Source organism: Doryrhamphus excisus, chromosome 17, assembly GCF_030265055.1.
Source record: "Doryrhamphus excisus isolate RoL2022-K1 chromosome 17, RoL_Dexc_1.0, whole genome shotgun sequence".
Lineage (NCBI taxonomy): Eukaryota > Metazoa > Chordata > Actinopteri > Syngnathiformes > Syngnathidae > Doryrhamphus > Doryrhamphus excisus.
The window spans coordinates 2,049,063-2,055,062 of NC_080482.1; positions in this window are offsets into that span (position 1 = coordinate 2,049,063).

Genomic DNA, 6,000 nt, shown 5'->3' on the forward strand with positions numbered 1-6,000 from the left:
ACATTTGTTCACTTCCTGCTTTCCTAATATAGTTAAAAACATTTTTTGTTTTGTTTGTGAAAATTTTAATTAAAAATTAAAAATTAAAAATTAAAAATTAAAAATTAAAAATTAAAAATTAAAAATTAAAAATTAAAAATTAAAAATTAAAAATTAAAAATTAAAAATTAAAAATTAAATTTTTTAAAATTAAAAATTTTTAAATTAAAAATTAAATTTTTAAAAATTAAATTTTTTTAAATTAAAAATTAATTTTTTTTAATTTTTAATTTTTAATTTTTAATTTTTAATTTTTAATTTTTAATTTTTAATTTTTAATTTTTAATTTTTAATTTTTAATTTTTAATTTTGGAGGAAGGAGTAGGAAGAAGCAAAGCTTATTAAATCCTACCCCTCCATCTGGTACTTTTACAATCAGTACCTGTTACATTTGTTCACTTCCTGCTTTCCTAATATAGTTTAAGTTTTTTTTTTCTTTTTTTTTTTTCTTTTTGTCACGTACCGAAGTACGAGGTGATATGATCATCCAATGCCATAATGGGTACCATAGTGCGTGTCAATATAGTGATATATATAGCACATCATGACTGGTTCAAGACTCTTCATCCTTGTATTTAGCAAACATCAACTGCTTGTATTGTTTCTTGAATTGGCTCATCGTTGTGCATTGTTTGATTTCCTTACTCAATCCATTCCATAGTTTGATTCCACATACTGAAATGCTATGGCTAGCATAACATAGTCCTAGCATAGAAGTGTTTCACTTCACACTTCATTGATATTATCAGATTTTTGTCTAACAATACACTGTCGGGTATATACAATATGAAAAATAAGCCGTGCCATAATACTAAACTAGTTCTGATTGTAGCCAATTCTTCAGATGTTCCACACGCACACTCGATTTCTCACCAAACAAGTCAGAGCAACATACGCACAGCAGATACACTCCTGATCAAAATTTTAAGACCAGTTGAAAAATGTATTACAAGCAAACATGAAACTGAAATCACAAGTTTAAGACCGTCACTCAACAAAATAGAAATAAAAGACCTCACAGTTTGTAGACCGGAGTTTAATTCCACCCTCGGCCATCTCTGTGTGGAGTTTGCATGTTCTCCCCGTGCATGCGTGGGTTTTCTCCGGGTACTCCGGTTTCCTCCCACATTCCAAAAACATGCTAGGTTAATTAGCCACTCCAAATTGTCCATAGGTATGAATGTGAGTGTGAATGGTTGTTTTTTTTTTCAGATATTTGTCTTCTTGCACAGTTGTGCATCGTTTTTATGTCCTTGTTAGACCCAGTTTGTGCTGCTCTCTGAAAGGAGTAGTATTGGAGATGTTTTAGATGGGTTTTCCAATAATCTATTAGCCTTATAAAATGATGAACTAGGATTAGCAGCCATACCAGGAGATTGATGCAGAGGACTGACAGTTGTTGATAGTAGGCCTCTATGCAAAAATGTACATCCTTCTTTGAAAATGATATGATTTTTATTGTTTGTGAAATGGAAAAAAAATGTTTGTGAAATGCATGAAAATGTGTTTTTCTTTGGAAAACAAAAATTTGCAAGTGATCCCAAATGTTTGAGCGGAACATAGGAAAAATGCAAGAACAATAATTAGGCAGCATAGCTGGGTTTCGTCCACACAGCATCACAGGCATCCTTTTTTTTCCAAACATGGAGGGGCGTGGAGTGCCTTATCCATCCCCGAATGGCGCCCAGACCACTGGTATTGAACGACACCCCCGCATACAAAGCGCAGCGGGCATACACTTTCCGGATTGAAGTGCTAACAATGAAGCAATGATTGGTACACGTACAGTCCTGGCTAATTAGCTCACTTATTGTCATTTTGAAATGCAAAACACGTGACCTTGTGTGTGACCTTATATGAAATAGTTCTGTGTCCAATGTCATTTGAAATGACAAAATAAAGAGAAAATGTGATTAGACTTTAGGATACTTTTGGATCTTTGTGTCACTTGAAGTCATTGTGCTGTGAAAGCTACTGTATTTTAGCGTGTTAAGTTCAATGGAGGACTGGTTGCAGGAATAATGAGTTGCCTTGCAGATGTAGCTGTCATTTTATTACATCCAATGTAGAAGGAAGTTAGTCCTCTTACTTTCCAGCGTATATTCTTTCTCCTTTCTCCTTCCCTGCCTGAGTTTGACTTGGACCGGTGCATGTTTGCCATTCATTTCAGACCGGCGCCGCAGTGGGATTCTTTCTTGTCCCGACGTGGGATGACCGTTTGTTTGTTCCAAAGTTCCATGTGCGATCGTTCCAAGGCTGCCGTCCTTTCTGACGTTTTATTCGTTTGTCTTCTTTTACACTTGTTGTGTTTGACATTTCAACTTTTCCACTGACCAAATTTGGCCCGCAGGACACTAGTTTGAGGCCCCCGCCGTGATATGAAAGTTTAATGTTAGTGCGGCCCGCGCAAGTTTGATATGGATGCTGTATGGTATCATGTACCCAGAATTTTTTTTTACGTTTGATTAATGTTCATGTTAAAGGTTAAATAACTGTTAATAGTTATCCTCCCTATCCGTGTGGAAGTGGTAAGTTTTTGGCCATTTAAGTTTAAAGGAAATAACTTGAAGGCTACCGTTTAGGTCGCTAGCTCTTTAATTTGCGAGTTAGCATGTGTCTCAAGACCCTGCAGTTGCGCAATATGTTGTAAATAAGAAGAGTATAAATGTGACTATAGTCGTGTTTTGTCATGTCTACAGGGCTCTAATAATGCTTTGTTCATTTTAATCTGAAAAAAATAATTTGTCTACCCACCAACTATATGTGGTTTCTTAAGTTTTTATTATTTGCCGTTTTATTATTATTATTATTATATTTATTTATTTATTACTGATTGATTGATTTTCTTTATTCTTGATTTGTTTATTTTTCATCTTATTTTGTGTAGAAAAATAAAAATTAAGATATTTGAGAACAGTGGAATGTTTTATCAGAGCTTTTCTTGTAGAAAATCGGAACCAAACTAAAATGTATTCATTTTTCTGTTTTTAATAAATGCGTTTTTTGTTGTTTTTTTTTTGGAAAACCTGATGCGGCCCAGCCTCGCCCAGACCCTAGCTCCAGTGGCCCCCAGGTAAATTGAGTTTGAGACCCCTGCTTTAAACTATATCAAAATGCATAATCGATCATGATGGTTTTAACTGAGTGTGATGCTTTTCATGAAAGATGCAAGTATTGTAAATATATTGTTAAATTATATTACCACATGACCTTTGAGAAAATACTCAAGTTGAAAGTGTAACTTTTTGCAAGGTGTGGATCCCATTGGATCTAGCCTAAAAGTAACGCTGCATTTCAGAAAAAGAACTTCCTACCAACAGTAAAATATGGTGGTGGTAGTGTGATGGTCTGGGGCTGTTTTGCTGCTTCAGGACCCGGAAGACTTAGTATGATACCTGAATCCTATTGATCCTATTGAGATTAACCCCATTTGGCAAGCTTTAAATTCCACATCAGTGTTTTCATGCTGTGAACCAAATGTTGGACCATACCAAAGGGTGGACTCGGTGTTGATTAATAATAATTGATTAAATAAAGAGGTGTCTCCCACTAGTTCCCATATTCAAATAACCTAATATCAATTCCCGCCTCAACCCTGCAGCCTCCCCATTTCCCTTTTATGCCCCCTCTGCTCTTATTGTGATGCCTTCCTCTTGATTTCAAAGGTTGAACCAGAAGGTGCAGGAATATTGATTTAAACATGAACTACCCATCTATTTTTTTGCAGGGAGTCTTGCTGGCCTGATATACAGACTGTGACCTGGGAGACTGAAAAAGGTCTGCATGTCGTGAAGAAAAGGTTAAAACAGCAAATGGCATTGTGTGTGTGTGTGTAGTTGTGTGTGTAGTTGTGTGTGTGTGTAGTTGTGTGTGCATGAACTATTTTAAAATGCTTCACTTTTCGCTCAGTATTGTGCGTATCTGCTCGGTAAACACATCAATGTTTCATCTTTGTCATCACAAATATTTACTCTCTTCTCCAGGTCATCTGTGGCATGCCGTTATCAGACCTGCCAACATGTACTCATTTTTTGTACTCGACACGCACTTTGACTTAAAGGAGACAAGACCTTTGAAGACGTTTTTGTTTTTAAACCCTTCTCCTGTAGTTGCCTTTTGATGGTTATTGGACCGCACTGGGCACCGTAGGAACCTTCATTTGGGCCGAGGGTCAGTCCGTGTCAGACGGAAAACCAGTCGGCTGCTCCGACTCAGATTTGGTGACATTTATGGGGTCTACCACATGACTCCTTTGTTCCATAACCCTCAGGATCTTTTAAAAAGTTTCAAATCCGACAACAGTGGCGATGGCGTGCTGGGAAAGACCTGGCTCCATTCAAACATGTTCAAAGAGAGAAAGCTTTTTTTTTTGCCTTTGCCATCATGACATCATGACAGCGTGAATACCTGACAGAAAATGACATGGAATCCATTACAGGAAGTAACAGCAAGGTTTTTTGTAATAATTAAGTGGGGCTGCATGGTGGACGAGTGGTTAGCGCGCAGACCTCACAGCTAGAAGACCCAAGTTCAATTCCACCCTCGGCCATGAGTTTGCATGTTCTCCCCATTTTTCTCCGGGTACTCCGGTTTCCTCCCACATTCCAAAAACATGCTAGGTTAATTAGCGACTCCAAATTGTCCATAGGTATGAATGTGAGTGTGAATGGTTGTTTGTCTATATGTGCCCTGTGATTGGCTGGCCACCAGTCCAGGGTGTACCCCGCCTCTTGCCCGAAGACAGCTGGGATAGACTCCAGCACCCCTGCGACCCTTGTGAGGATAAGCGGTAGAAAATGAATGAATGAATGAAAACATCAAGAGACATTTGCAATAAATTGCTTACTCTATTTTTTTTTGTCTTAGTCCATTTTTTATTCCACATTGGCGTGGTAGAGCGATTATGAGTGTGAATACCTGACAGAAAATGACATATTTTTGCAAAGATTTTGGCTTTTAAATGTTGTGGTCTTGAGTTCTGGGTTCGATTCTCCGCTTGGCCGTTGGCAGTTTTCTCTGCGTTTCTCCCACCTTCTAAAAACAACATGCATGTTAATTAACATGTTAATAGGTTAATTATCGGTATGAATTGTCCATTGTGTGAATGGTTGTTTGTCTATATGTGCCCTGGCATCGGCTGGCCACCAGTCCAGGGTGTACCCTGGGATAGGCTCCAGCCTGACTAAAATAGATGAATGGATGGATGGCATCATCCTTGCGGCCGTCCAGTATGAATCATCCAGCTGGCGTAGATATGGATATGGATATGGATATGAAACGTGTGTGAATAGCTGCAGATCCAGGGCATTGTGTATGTGAGACAGCGTGATTGAATTCGTAGGTGGCGCTAGCCGCGGCCCGGCCCTGCAGGCCCGCACGCTGCAGGCAGGCTGCCGGCGCTGTTGGAGCCGTAATAGGTAAAGCCAATTTGGACTCTCTCGGCAGTCATGTGACTGAACCAGATCGAAGTTGAAAGCCAGCTCTGAACATTAGTATTTGAAGACGGGCGGCGAATGCGGCGCCGGCAGGAGAAGGGAGCAACAGGTGTGGAATTTCAAGTCGGGCTAAAAAGGCAAAGCGACTATTTCCTGAATGATTTATTCATCGCCATTGTCCGCCCCGCGACACAAGGCCACCAAAGCCCAAAAGCATTTTATTTGTCCATATCCGCACATCCCTCCCATGCATGTGGAGAGCAACGTGGCTGACGTGATGGAGCTCCATTAGCTGGAGCATATTTGTCACGGTAACGCATCTCCATATGCTAATTGTGTATCCAGCAGATGAATCCGTCTCCCACGAGCACTGCGGTTTATTGCCTTATGATTAGGAGACTAATTACAAAGATGTAGTACAACCCATCCCCCTCAACAAGTGTGCACATCCACGCGTTGACGCGTCATGCATTTCATATTCCAGATGATTACAATCTCAGCAAGCATGACCACGTTAGCATCTTCT